Here is a 15,910-nt window from a genome sequence, read left to right on the forward strand (position 1 = left end):
ATCCTGGAATTAGAGAAGCTGGTACTGACTGCTATTGTGCCTTGATCAAATAACTGTAATCATTAATCAGTTATTAGAATTGGAATTAGAATTGTTGTTGATCAATTATCTGTCTATTAATCAACTAAACGTTTCATCAGTGAATCAGCTCAAAAACTGGGTATCAACTTTAACAGAGTCCCTGCACACCATGATGTCTCTGTGACAGGTATGTAGTATCAGAAAGCTTGACTAAGAAGCGCTCATTCGGTCACTTAACCCTTATTTTTTTTAACAACATTTCATCACAAATAATTGGCTTCACAATTAAATTTGTTTCTCAAGCCAAACATTTTCTAATTTCAACTACTTAAATTAAAAGATATTTGTTTTATACAATTTTAAACTACATTTTTGGGATTTTAGACCTCGACCTTGACCTCTGATGAGCATTTTTTACAATTTCCTAATAAGCTAGACTAAAATCTTATTCATAAAATGTTGAACAGACAGGTTTCACAACTTAAATTAACCAAACAGCATCTTAGTCTCTTGACTTGACTTGATACCTAAACACCAGAGTTTCCCCACACATTCATTCATTTGTGGCAGCGTGCCATGGTTAAAACATCAGCCACCACAAATAGATTTTCTATTTATGGAGCTGGACCATTCATAAGGAGTGCTACTGGAATAGCTATTTACAGCATAGCACCATGTGGTCTGTGCGCAGAAACGGAGCAGCACAACATCAGGCCCATTGACAGTGAAGCTAAAGCAGTCATTATGCAGGGTCTTAAAGTGTGCATTCACTTGCAGCAGCTGCTCCTCTGGGATCTGATCAGCTTAACAGCTTGACAAATCAATTTCCCATTCCACAAGTCATGAAGTGATGCTAAGGAAAAAAAATACAGCTCTAGCTGCTCTGTGTTCCTCACACAGCCACACATACGTTTTCATTCTGTGGGAAGCTCTAAACTCAGCATATTGGTCTTTCCCATAACAGTGCTCTTTTCGTTCTCCTATGTGGTATCTATATACCTAACTCCATGGAAGTGATTGGGAATCAGTCTGCTACAGTGGCCCTGAAGGCTCAACACACAATATACAAAGAAATTGCATGCAAATACACACAGTAGTAGTAGTAGTAGTAATAAGTAATAAGCTTATGCTAGGTTAACTTCAGCCATGTGCGCCTTGTTTAGTGTCCCCTGGAAACAGTTTTCATTGTGCCCCGAGCTACTTGCAGCATGTTTCTCCATTTGATTAACACATTCTCACTCCAACCTTGTCAGATATCAATGTTTGGTCGTGGACTTTCCCCTTTGACATGTGATCTGCAAGGTACCCTGGGTGCGTTGGCTGTTGACGTTCTGGGACGCCATGTCAACAGCTTGTTACATTTATTGTGTGTTTTCAAAATACACTTTCAAAGGAAATGTACAGTTTGCATAAGTCTCTTTCAAAACAAATACACTATATTGGGACAACACCGCAAATAGACTTTTTTTTTCCCTTCAAAGACAAACGCACGTCGTTACGTTTTGCCAACACATGGTTGGGTTTAGGCAACAAAAACTCATGGTTGGGTTTAGGAAAAATCAACAGGGTTTGGCTTTACAATCTTATCCGCTGTGAGGGTCCAAAGGACAGAGGGATGTCGTATGCTGTAAAGCCCTCTGAGGCTAATTGTTATTTGTGATATTGGGCTCTATAAATAAAATTGATTGATTGAACACTAGCAACTCAAATGAAAATCTGTAGCTGTTGGATCCATCCACCACCCCTCGCACCCTTCGTACCTGGACTTAAATTGGTCAAAATGTACTCTTTATTTGCTTTTTTGGTTTCTCAATTTATATGTGTTTCCTTAATTTAACTGCACTCACTGTGCTATTAGTTACTATTTATTAGGGCTGTAATGAATAGTTCAAGGCTCAAATACTGCCCAGTATCTCAAGAGGGTTGTAAAGTCTACAAGTTCAAATTTATTGAAAAAAGATAAATGTACCATTTCCAAAACTCGCAACATGTTTTATCTAATGAAATGTTCTGCTTCTATCCATACTTGTTGCCGTTAATCCTTTTTCAAAACAAGATTTTCAAAAGCATTTGGTCCCCTGCTTGCCGCTCACAAAGGGAGGCACACTGTATTAACAGGGTGGTCTAGTAGCAATCTGACAGCACCTTAAATTACATTTATTCATCAAAGAAAGTTGATGTAATAAAAAAGACAATTAATCTGATGAATCACTTTAGTCATATTGAAAATTTTGCTCTATGATGTTTTTTTTTAAGTTGATGATGTCAGACATTCAAGGCTTTATTGGAAAACCTCAATAAAATCTTCAAATGTTAAAAAACTCTTAAGTTCCCTGCAGTTTCCACATATAGTGCATTTACAATTGCAATAGGATCATTCAGGGATATATCATATGAGGATATTATGTCACTATAAACTATATAAATCAGCCATTGTTATAAAGAAATGTCACATATATTATTAATACAGGCATTTAAATACAGCATTTTAAAAGTCAATGATCTCATGTAGACCGATATCCATTTAATTAAGCAAGTACTGTTTATCAATACACATACATGCAGTTGGATCATAATATGCTCCTTTTCCTTTTTACTCAACATAAGTATACTGAATGGTAATAACTGAGAAAATATATATACATATACATCCATACACACAGCATATACATGCATACATATCTATGTACAACAAAATAAAAATACATATATAAATAAATAATAATAATGATATATAAAAAAGACAACGCCCATCCCACCACCCCTACCCCTAGGTCACAGAAGTAAGACAATGAGTGAGAGATGTCCAAACCTTGTCAAAATACATAAGTTTGCCCGTAAGAGTGTATCTTATTCTCTCTGGATAAAGTGTGTTTGTAAGGTCACTGAGCCACATCTTTGCAATGGGGACTTCTTTATTTTTTCAATGAATAAGTCGCAGTTTTTTGCAATAAGGAGACTATAGGATAGGAAACATAGCTGGGTTAATTTTGTGACATCACCAGACAATCCTAGAATAATAATGAGCAGTTCTGGTCCTAATTTCAAGTACTTTAGATGTAAGTTTGAAAATAGTGATCCTTAACTTTTGGACACAGAGCAAAACTGTGGAGAAGTGTGTCACTTGTTAAAAGGCATCTGTCACAAGTGGGGGACATTTCAGGGTTTATTCTGTGTAACCTCTCTGTGATCTTAATTATTAATGTATCAAATCAATACTATAACCGTTATAAAAAGAAGATCTGTCTTATGGATGTTTATCGGGGCCTACCCAACAACAAGCTGAGAAAAACAATTAGTCATCCACAGCCTGACAGAAAATACAGATGGAAACTGGCTGTAAAAGCCAAAGGCTGTGAAAAACACCAGTATGCTTAAACATTTGTCGGCGATGCATTCCATTAAATGATAGAACTGTGGTGTTTTTGAAAGCTCACGGACGAGCTCTGCATTTCCTCCAGCTACTGCGGTACGAGTGCATCTGTTAGCTCAGGTTAAAGCTGATATTTAACTCTAACAGAGCCACAAAGACAACCTAAGCACAGCAGGTTATGCAGAATGTTAGTCAGGCTGCAAATTGTAGCTCAAGAACTCGAGTGATTTATTCTTCACAGATATCCTTTAGTTTGTGCTCTTTTAAATGTTTCCTGTGTATGCTGTTATGAACAATATGTTCTTTTCATTAGATTTTTTTGCTCCAGAGTTATAAAATAATAAACTGAATTAATGAAATCCTTTAAATCCCCGTCCCTGGTGTGTGAGGCCTGCACGTGTGTGTTGCCCGTTAAGAATGGATTCAGCTGTGCAGCTCATTTTCAGAGGCTCTGGCGACTGCTGAGAGGGAGCGGAGCCGCTGAGAGGTGCTGAAAAGACGGGGATGCTGGAGACGGAGGTGATAATTTGGGGACAGACGGCTTTGGCAAAGTCCGCCTGGACCGCCATGCGATGTCGGCGCGCCATCTCGGTTCCTCATTCACTGCAACCCCACACGCTGACAGCACACTGACGTGACACATACACACTTCACACTGCGCTTTTTTTTTTTTTTTGTCACGGGCAAATCCCAGCATGCTCAGTAAGATGTGTTTCAGGAGTGCCTACATTACATGTGTGTGTTCTGTGTGCACACAGGTTGATGTGTGTGCGTGCATATTTAAATGTGTTTCTGTTGTCATGGATGTGACAGTGACAGCCCTGCATACTGCCAGTGTGAGACAGAAAGATGCATTAGCAGATGCTGCGAGATTATAACACACTGGGCTCAAATGCAGCTTTCTACATCATGTAGACAAGACAGCTGAAGCTTCAGCTCACACATTAACAATGCCCTCTGTCCAGTAGTGTAGTGGTTCTTGATGAGGTAGATGTACTACTAGGTAGGAAGGTAGGTTAGTAAGAAGAAAGTGGGTATACTCTCCTGTATATTTCAATGGCTTTTTGGCTGTTATATGGGTATATTGAAAAAGAAGTATACCCCGTATACCCGCATATACCCTCCATTACACCACCGCCACTGTCCACACTCCACCCTAATTTTATTCACTCTGACTCTTTTTCAAGTAAAATGTTTTATTCCACCTAGACTATACCAAGAGTAATCTGTTATAGCATTTGATTAAATCTGAATCTGTTTATATATATATTATCAAGTTAGAATCAGCTTTCAACAGCTGAAATATAAGTTAGTTTAAAATACCAAGAAAAAAAAATAAGACCAAGAGATTCAATTGAAAACTGTACTTGTTGTGTCACATTATGACTAATACTGATACAAACTGCCCTATAGCAACTTTTGTTATTTGAGGCAGTATTCATTTTGACAGCTATTTCAGATTTAGCCTTAGTCTTAAGATGGAAATGCTTATTAGTTTTAGTCTTTTTTTCCTTCATAGTTTTAGTCTAGTTTTAGTTAACGAAATTCAAAATGTTTTAGTCAAGTTTTGGTCATTATATTTTCGTATGTTTTTTAATCTTTAAACCAACCCAGTGAGGCTAATTCATGTATCAGTAAGAATCAAGGTGACAGGTTGTATAAAGATTACATCTAGACAAGTTTTTTCTACAACTACAAATACTTTCTACACACTTACAAACTGTCATTTCTCCAGCAGTTTTGACAGGTTTAAGGGATGATTTACGAGCACAGACTTACTGATCATTATTTGAAAAGCTCAACATCTCTCTATATACTCTCAAAAACTTTGACACCACAAATAACTAATCTGAAGCCCCTTTTACACTGCCAGATTTTTCGCTAATGTTGGGCCATTTTGCTGGCCAGCTGCGACTGTTAATACACACAGAGAATGGCAAGTTGATCCGAGGCGCCCAATTTCCCGCCTCATAGGGTAGTCACATTGGTGGAACCCTTTTAGTTTAAAAAGACCAAGGTGGCCTTCCGCAACGGGAGGGGCTGTTGATGACGCCGCACGTGCGAGCCACTGGTGGTGGATAAACAGGAAACAGCTGATAACAGGAATTAGTGAGCAGCTAGTAGCAAGAGGGAAACACAGACACTGTAAGATGAGCAACTGAGGAGACAAGGCATTGCGCACCCTCCTTGCCCTCACAAACGGAGAGGCCATTAACCGTCAGATGATGGGCTCGGTGAAGAACGGGCTGATTTACGAGAGAATCGCAGCCTGACTAGCCACGGCTTCCAACCCACGTCACTTTTTACGTCACACGCTAAGCCACACGTTTTGTTACTTGCTCACTCTCCCCATTGCCCCAAAAAAGGCTAATTCTATATACAAAAGTAGGCAGGCGGCATTTTGCCACACTCCCCAATTTCGTTTTTATACTGCCAATGCTGAAAAAATGACTGATTGGGCTTCCCTGCAAATTTACACAATTCCTATCTCAAAAGAGCTTGAGATGACTAGGATTTGTACCAGGTTCATTGTAAACTCTGACTTATCCATCTCACTAGGCTAAATAACTTCATTAAAGCCCAGATTCTTTGTGAATCTGCAGCATGTTATCCTGGAAGTTTAAACTCGTGTCCTCTCACAGAGTTGGTCATTAAAACTAAACTTTCATCTCTGTCAGAGAAAACTGATCTGAGTTCAGACTGTTTACTTAAAGCACAGCTACACTCACAGATAACTGAGCCTCCTACCTGCCTATCAGACAGCAACAACCCATAAACCTCCTTAAGTCTAGGCTGAGTGGAGTCCTGCAGGGATCAGCTGTGAAGTCCAGTGGCTGGTGGCTGTTTGCTCCGCTGCCGAACAGCAGTTTACCAGCAGAGCTAACTGCTAACAGCCACCGCTAGGGTTGCCACCTTGGATTTGTGAAAAAAAGGGACACTCGACCAAATGTTTGAGGTGGAGGGCTCGGCCATTATTACAAGTTCAGACTGACCAATGAACATGAAATTCGGACATAGGAGACCAGATTTGCCATCATTACATGTCCTTCTATGTCCCTGTATTTTATATTAATTTTTATATCAATGAAAAAAACAAATCTGTGTTACTAAATTCTTACATTTTTACATGTATCTCACCATAGCAAGTTGGAAATTGACATATTCTGCCATATATGAAGAGGGGAGACCCTCTGGAATCTGGCAATATAAGAACCATGATGCTGGGACATTCTGACACTTCACAGCTGTCCAAAACATGTGGTATGTGCCAGGCGGACATGATTGCCAGTATTTTTTCATTATTGCAAGAAATTCCATTGACTCATTCACAAGTCAAAAATGTGTTTCATCTGAAATAAACATGCAATATTTACATCTAAGATAATAGAAAAATAGTCAACCAAGTGCAATGATCTCCTCCAAGATAATATTTGGCACTTTGACTGCAGTAAAAAAAAAAAATTGGGCATTAGGGGGGCACACGTCCCCCTCAGTGTATATGGTGACTACGGCCCTGTCAACATGCATAATTAGGCTACAGTTGTCTGGGTGCGCAAAGGTGAAGTCACTGGTCTTGTCATACTAAGTTTGATGGAGTGTCAACTGGACAATATGGAGATATTTGCATCTTGAAAGCCGGACTACAAATGTGGACAGACAGGGAGAAACACACGCAAGCCTAAGACGTGGCAAGATACAATATTCCTCACTATATGAAGTGACTGTTAACAAGATCTGTATAATGTAAAGAAATTCGTCAGGATTTTATTTGGTAGACAATTAATCTGTATTTATAGCATGGTGGGATGACAGCACAATGTGTGTGGTATCACTGGAAAACTCTGTTCCCGCGCTTTCATGTGATATGCGTGGCATGTCTGTGCGATGCTGCATTCGCGAGTAATCCATCCAAGAGTAATGTGTGTGCAGAGCTGTATGAAAGCTCTGTTATACATAATTTTAGTGTAACTTTATCATTTTTTTCGCTGTGAAAACATTCGGAAAGCTACGATTCCGCTGTTTCACATGATATTCATGGCTTCTTGCTATGACGCACGGTCGCGGAGAAAAACCATAGAGAAGAACAGGTGTGAATTTGGACGCACTATGCGTCGTTCTGGATGGACTCTTTGGCCTGCTGCTGCTGCATTTTCCCCAAAAAACGGGACAAATTGTGTCCTGGGAGAGATTTTTTTTCCCCGGGACAGCTGATGAAAAAAGAGAACAATTCTAGGAAAAACGGGACAGGTGGCAACTCTAGCCACCGCTGCAACTAACAAACTCCACAAATCCATTCAGTAGCTCCACCATCCACAGTCAGACACACAGCTGATTATTTACTGCTGAATTATAGCTCACAGCTCGCACCAACAGCTGACGTTGCTCTCGTGTTTGTGTTTTTGCTGGCTAGTGAAAAATCCTGGTACAGGCTATTTACTGGAGTTTACCAGCCTGTTGCTCATGCAGTATTCGAAGATAATGACAAGCACGGCTGTTTTCGGCTTTTGAATATCCAATAGTCCACCACTAACTTTTGGAACTTCTCCTCTTATCGAAGAAAATTAAACATTAGATTTGGTCTTAGTTTTTATTATTTCAAGCTCGTCGTTGTCTCGTTTTCGGCATGAAAAAGAGGTCTTCACAAAAAATTTTCAACATAGTTTTCATCAATGCAATTAACAGTGGTTTAAGGAGACAGTATGTAAGATTTAGGGAGATATAGTGACACCTAGCGAGAGGACTGTAGAAGCAACCAACTCCTGGTTAGAATTCCTTTAGTGTTATTTGTTCAGGAAGTTTTGGAGTCAAATTATTGACAGAGGTCTCTTCCTCTCCAAAACAAATGGACCAGGAGATTAAAACTGGTAAAAACACTAAATAAAGCAGTTTCACAGCATAAATCAGTGTTTTTCTGACACGGTTTGGCACGTTGGAGACAAACGCTATCCTAGCACCTGTTAATGTACGCTTGCATTTTTTCTGATCCAGGTATTCAGGAAGTTTTTACTGGGAGCCGAATAAAACAAATGAAGCCAGTGATTTAAACCAGTAAAAACACTGAAGCTGTTTAATGATAGAAAACATTGTTTCTCTGGTGCTGTTCGGCTCATTGCAGACGGGCTGCTAGCTCAGCACCTGCAAATGTGGGCTCACAAAAAAGGCCAACACAAAAAGGCAAATGGCCCTATCTAGAGCCAGTATTTGGTTTGTCTGTTCCAGGCTACTGTAAAAACACCGCAGTGCATCATGACAGACTTCATAGACAATGACCCACTCCATATGTAGACAGGAACAGCTTGTTTTAAGGTAACACAGTAACACAATAATTCTTATTTTCAGGTGATTTTACACTACAGAAAACATACTTGTTATATTATTTTCCATTTCTGCCTAGATATCCCCCTAAACCTGACACACTGGACCTTTAAGGATATGAAAATAATGGACAATATAAGAAGACTGCTAATGTTGCCAGTTTTCTACAACTGCCACTTCGTGCACACCTGCTCCTTCTGCAAAGGTAACCACAGCAGGAATAGCTGTCTCCACATCCCAACCACACCTGCAGACTGACTAGCAAAGCACATTGCACTCCTCAGTAAATGTTTAACCCACTGCTCTACACAACTATTCTGATGAAGAGTTTGTTCACTTTCTCATCAATGGTTTCAGACAAGATTTTCATACAGGCTTAGAGATCCTGACACTTGCATATCAGCTGCAAATGTGCTTCCCTTTGTGGTTGTTTTGTGCCTCTTTGTGGTCAATTTGTGTCTCTTTGTAGCATTTTGTGACTCTTTGAGTTTGTTATGCTTCTCTTTGTGGTCAGTTTGCATCTCTTTGTGATCATTTTAGATGTCTTTGTCATTGTTTTGCTTTTCTTCGTGGTTTTCCACAAAGACTCTTTGTAGTCATTTTGTGTCTCCTTGTAGTCATTTTGTGTCTTTCTGTGGTCATTCTGCATTTTGTGTCTCTTTGTAACTGTTTTGCGTCCCTTTGTGGTTGTTTTGCATCTCTCTGCAGTCTTTCTGCATCTCTTTGTAGTTGTTTTGTGTTTCTCTGTGGTCATTCTGCGTTTTGCGTCTCTTTGTGGACATTTTGTGTCTTTTTGTATTCTTTTGGACTCTCTATCTGTAGTTTTTCTCCCATCTCTTTGTGGTTGTTTTGTATCTCTGTGTGTTTTTTGCTAATCTTTGTAGTTTGACTTTTGAACAAGAATGTTAATAGTCGCCTCAAACAGAGGATCTGGTCCAGATACCTTTTAGGACCGTTTATTAATCCATCCGTGGGAAAGTCCACTCATGCATTTTCCCTGTTTGTATTTATTGATTTATTATGTCAAAACTACAACTACAACCAAAAGACATACAGTTCTTGGGGAGAAACCAGGAAGGCAGTGTGATGCACTGAGGAGGAGGCTATGACAGCAGTGTGGCCCCTCAGACAGAACACTTTTTCCTAGAGATGCAATTGGACGACATATCTGACAGCCTGGTTTGTCTGAATCATACAGAATCCTTAAGTCATACACGTTTAAAACACAGGCTTCTGTCAGAGGAAAGAAACAGAACCAGCTATAAATGTGACTGCAGTTGTAATTTAGAATCCTAATGCCAAAATATAAGAAATTTTCCTGCTATGAAGGGTACATGTGGCAAACACGTATACCACCCAGGTCAAAGGTGACACAAAATTTGACCCACCTATGTGCATGATGGGTTAATTGTACATTTCATTTATTATTTTACCTGTTGAGAATCACATTTTGCTGTGTTCAGGGTACCCACATATTTTAATGAACAAAATTTCTAAACTTTTCCATTACTTTTCAAGGACCCATAATATATATATATATATATATATATATATATATATATATATATATATATTTCATTGCATTTTTCCAACATATCACATTCAAACTCTGTTCAAACATAATTTCACCCTGCTGGCACTTGGAGGGAGAGACGGGGAGAAGAAACGTACGTGATGATAAACAAAACGGTGTCACACACTGACACATATTAGAGCTACACTACTTTGACAGCTACTGAAAATACATTTTCTGTTATGTTACCTTGCATGGAAGATAATCTATGGAAGATTAGTGTAACAATTTTATTAAACACAACAAAATTCCATGACTTTTCCAAAAAGTTCAATGATTTTTACCAATTCTGTGACTTTTCCAGGCCTGGAAAATGTGACTTTGAAATTCCATTATTTTTCCCAGGTTTTCCATGTCCGAGGGAACCCTGTGTATTTTATAGTATTACGACAGTCCTCGACATGCATTACACAAGAGAATGGCTATGAGTCTACACACACTTCTTGTTCTTACAAGAGCTTGTAACAATTAATGAGACTATCTTCAATGACAAGAAACATTTTCAAGTAAATGCCTAGTTAATACATTCACAAGCTTTCAGTCATAGACCTTCTTCAGGCATACAAGACATATCCCCTGGCAGAACACTACCATGTCTTGGTTTTCTATTAAATCCGCAGCAGAGCATTTTTACATTTTTAGAGAGCACACAAGTATATATTTATACAAATATTTATACATATAAAAATATAACAATTATTATTATGATTATTATTATTATGTCAAAGGTGAAGTGCAGATCATTTATAGCGTTAAGTAATCCACTCAAACTCAAGAACCGATAACTTGTCGCTTTTAATAGACTGACCACCTGTACCATTTCATGCTTTTGGAATGATGTAGAATTATCTTTTTTAAATTTTTTTAAATGAAACACAAAACTGTGCACAAAGAAGCAAACATAAAGATTTGCATCCATGCTTGTGTCCTCTCACCAATAAAGATATAATACAACAATTGATGGTATGAGATGCATCAATCTGAATGCTTATTTTGCCAAGTCAGAATTATGTTTTAATTCAATGCATTATTTCTTAACGTGACAAAGACTCTCTTTGATCATGTTCCACACTGCCACAAAATATTAAAGACACTACGCAGACTTTATGGACAATTATGTTTCAGATGGACCTTTTAGGTATCTGCGATTAACTGAGTTCTTCTCTTAAATGAGAGGAATAAAGGACAGTCAGGTATCACAGAGGATCCAGATAAGGGGCCCCTAAATCCTGTGGACCTCTACCTTGTTCAGTAATCCAAGAGAAGAGAAGAGAAACAAAGCCCCTGGCAGCAGTGGCAGTATGGACCAGAACAGTCCCACAGATAGAGCAGAGACAGTCCTGTACTGTACGGCGGGTATGCTGGCAAGGTTCTAGATAAATGAAGAAGCAGAGGAGAGGCTGTCTGATTGATGCTCTCTCCTCTCAGGCACATTCTCATATTTAACAAGCGCCCGTCACATTAAAGTGTGGCAATCTCCTCTGCTTATTCCCTCGTTTTCTGCTCCATATGGACACACACAGAAAATTAAAGTGCATCTGAGTGTGCTGTTGTATTACAGTGGGCCTATCTGTTTTGTGCATGGTGTGGAAATGTTAGAGATTGTGCTGGTGTGATCTGGAGCCTGAGAAATATGTTGAGTTCAGAAAATTCCATTTAGATAAATAATACAAGACACATTCAACCAAGATGGTAAAAAATATGGGGAAAATGTTGTTTTTTTTCTCTGTGTGTGTGCTATTCAATTTACGTTACTGCCAATTTCACCTTTAATGTATTCACACACAATTTGTTTCAATTAATTACTTTGCAGGCAGAATTTTGCAAACCTTAATTAAAATCAGACATTAAATCCTTTAAGATGAATTATCAAAGTGCTCAGTCAATTATCAGCTTCATGCACATTTTTTACAAGCTTTCCTCCACTCTTAAGGTTCTGCAGCCTCCTCCAAGCTCTGTTTAACTCAACTAATAAAACTTTAGTCCCACAGGCTGCACCAACTGTCTCTTTCTGAGTAAGCCTCTCCAGCCTGCACCGTGCTCGGAGACTTTGCCCTTTTCGATGTGGTGCTACTGAAATCTGATCTGACATAAAAGCGTTCCGGTGAGCCCTGCAGGAAAGCCGTCTATCTGGGAATGTATGCCTGTATTAAAATCCAGGCTACACTCAGGCGACCGCAGAGACCCCCTAACATGGGAGCAAAATTCAGATTTGGACATTCAGATGAAGGTCCCGAGCCGGAATGCACCCGGGAATACACAGCCCTGCAAGTCTCTGCTCCGGTGTCGCGTGCACGAAGAAGACACCTCTGCATAAATGCACCTAAAAGATGAATGAAGAGGAAACCAACCTACCGGCTCGTGCGGTCAACTGCAGTGAAGCTGCTCGGTGATGGATGTGGAGAGAGGACAGTGTGTGAGCTCACAGAGACGCGCTGGTCAGTTTGAATGCGTACCCCGTGGTGCACCGGTGGAGCGTCGTGGAGAGATCTGCTCTCTCTCTCTCTCTCCCTCTTTCTCTTTCTCTCTCTCTCTCTCTCTCTCTCTCTCTCTCGTGCTCAGTCCAGCCCACCGTATTTCCCGGTGAGCGGTACAATGAGGAGGAGCAGAGGAGGAGGGAGGAAGGACCGAGAGCTGCTGCGCGGCTCCACAGAGCTCATTCCCGGTCATACAGTGACAGAGATCACCGGAGGGTTTACAGCTCCCACGGGGCTCACCGGGGCGGTGTCTAGATACTGAGACCCACATACTGATTCCCCCACAACCCATATTTGACAGTAAAATTTTAGTCTTTAACATATCATCACATTTCACGCTTGGTCACTATGACAAGTTTCCTGTATATATTTATTTATTCATCGGTGGGAGAAGTATTAAGATCTTTATTTAGGCCAAGTAAAAGTAATAGAACCTCAGAGTAAATGTACACTATTGAAAGTCCTGCATGAAAAAAAATGTATCTGAAGTAGAAGTACAACAGCATGGGCGTGCAAAGGGGGTGGGGATTACCTAGGGCCCGGGGTGAAACTATAGACAGTGCAGGCAGTGCAATTGCACCAGGACCCCTGGGGTGGAGAGGTCTGTAGAGAAAGCAGGCTCTTGCATGTGATGCAGACTGCCAGGGAAATATGCCTGTTAATATAAATTATTTTTTGAAATTTTTTATTAATTTAAAAATTCAACCCGGTGTCACTCCAAAGTCATCGAAATCCAGCGCTTGGGCAGTGACTTCCAGCATCAGACACTGGCAAAAAAAGGTGTTCTTTAACGGGCAGGATGGGTGGTGGATGGGTCCACAAACACAGACTTTCACACGTGAAGGCGGTGTTTGCGTCCCAAAGCCAAACCCTGCTCTTTTTTCCTCAACCCAGCTACGTGTGTTAGTTGTTGAGGGAAGAAAACGTCAATTTGCGTTGTTGTACTAACATAGTGCATTTATTTTTAAAGACTATTTGTAAAGGATAAATTTCCTGGGGAAATGCAAGTGTCATTTGAAAGAATACAATGCATGTAACAGGCTGAAGTTGACACGTCAGCAACCAACGCATGACATCTCAGTGTGGAAAGTCCATAACCAAACATTGATATGTGATGGCGTCGGAGTGAGAAAGTGTTAAAAAATGGTGTCATTTGCTGTGTATGTCCTCAAAAAGGCAAACCCATCTGTATCATGGTTCTCTTTTTTCTTATTCTTTTTTTTTTTTAAATAGTCAGTAGCCATCTAAAAACAATGATATGCTTTTATACACAAGCTATAAAATAAAATAAATAAATAAAAACTATTCAAATAAATGATTCATTTCTTACTATTTTTGTCAGTTATGCAGTGATGATTGCTGGGTAATATGTATGTTGATGTTGTCCAATGTCAAGTCTCTATTTGTGTCATGACAATACATGCACAACAGCTTGCATCAGGGCCCGTCATTATAGTGTGCACTGAGGCCTGTCGTAACTTCCCTATGCCACCGCCCAGGGCTCCAGCAGGAGGGGACTGGCCTCAAAAACCAAGGAATAATGGAATGATTGGTTTTGTTCACAATTTTTTATTTCCAAGTAATTAGTGCCACACAATGGCGTCTGGTAGTTAGGATGGGCCTCAGTGCCAGATTTTGTGTCGAAACAGCTACTGTATAGATCGTCACATGATCAAGTGCAGACTTGGTGTTGACAACATCTGCAAACACATTACCAATCATTACTGACTGGTCATTACTGCAAATCTATATATGACAAAAATACCAGATAAAATAAGAAATTACGGGTGGCACGGTGGTGTGGTGGTTGCTGTCGCCTCACAGCAAGAGGGTTCCTGGTTCGATCCCGGGTGCAGGAGCCCTTCTGTGCGGAGTGTGCATGTTCTCCCAGTGTCAGTGTGGGTTTTCTCCGGGTGCTCCGACTTCCTCCCACAATCCAAAGACATGCAGGTTAATTGGTGACTCTAAATTATCCGTAGGTGTGAAAGGACAACATCAGTGTTGTCTCTACATGTCAGCCCTGCGATAGTCTAGCGACCTGTCCAGGGTGTACCCCGCCTTTCGCCCCTCTCCAGCTCCCCTGCGACCCTCAAGAGGTTATAAAATGGATAGAAAACTACCAAACTTTTTGTGCCTAACTGCACCAAAGAGCAAGTCAAAATATCAAGGCACACCTGTATTTATATCTGTGCACAACAGCTTATATAACGTGTGTTCTCTTATCAAGACTGTTGTTGTTTGTTTTTATATCAAATAACAATTGACAACCAACTATTACTCATGAAATATTTATTAACAAAATGATTCAAGAATTCATTTTAAGCTTTTTTAATATTACATCAAAGCACCAATAACACATCCATGTAAACAGGAAATAAGATAATTTAAGATAATGTGATGTGTTACACACTTATAATTCCCTCGCACGAATGGCAACAAATAGGTTCCCCGTGAAGGTTTTTTGAAATTAGATTAAATTTAATTAATTTTTTTAGGTAGTGTTTGCGTAGGTAGTGTATTGGGAAATGCCTGCTCACAACATACTGATTAAAAATTAAAATAAAATTTAAAATGAATTCCTAACTTTTTGTATAGGCCCAGTTGAATATTACAATAATAATGTGTGGTTATCACAATATCCCACGGCACACCTGAATTTGCATCAGGGCACACCAGTGTGCCTTGGCACACCATTTGAAAACCGCTGGTTTATGTCAAATAAATACATAATTTTGTTTTTAGTTTTGTTAACATTTCACAAAAGATACACAAACTGAAAGGGGTTTGCCTTCTCAAGGGCATATATAGCAGATGACAGCATTTGTATTTCAGCGTGAGCTCTTCTTTGAACACAGGCGTATTTCTGAGGTGGCAAGCTGAATCACTTGCAAGGTCCCCCTACCCTATGAGCCCCAGTGCAACCGCAGTGCCTACACTGTCTATAGTTATGCCCCTGGTGCCACGACTAAATCAAAATTGTCTGAATAAATCAGTTGAAGACTGAACTTTGAACTTTGAACTCTTACCCCTTGAAGAAAATGGTTTAGTCCGACCCCAGACTGAATCACCGTGACATCGCTCTAACAACAACAATCAGTTCCAGGAAGAAAACGGGCAGTTGATTACAACTGTGGAGATATTGGCAAACTA

The 15,910-nt window shown here is 39.8% G+C and overlaps 1 protein-coding gene across 1 annotated transcript in view; it reads right to left on the reverse strand.

The window, feature by feature from the left end:
• Nucleotides 1-12,779, reverse strand: part of mpped1 (metallophosphoesterase domain containing 1) — a 139,349-nt gene extending 126,570 nt beyond the window's left edge. Inside the window, exon 1 of the mRNA XM_049567114.1 lies at nucleotides 12,639-12,779. The gene's annotated coding sequence lies outside the window, so the exon portion shown is untranslated. The remainder of the gene's footprint in view (nucleotides 1-12,638) is intronic.
• Nucleotides 12,780-15,910: the final 3,131 nt, after the last annotated feature.

The sequence above is a fragment of the Epinephelus fuscoguttatus genome, linkage group LG22, assembly GCF_011397635.1.
Source record: "Epinephelus fuscoguttatus linkage group LG22, E.fuscoguttatus.final_Chr_v1".
Taxonomy (NCBI): Eukaryota; Metazoa; Chordata; class Actinopteri; order Perciformes; family Serranidae; genus Epinephelus; species Epinephelus fuscoguttatus.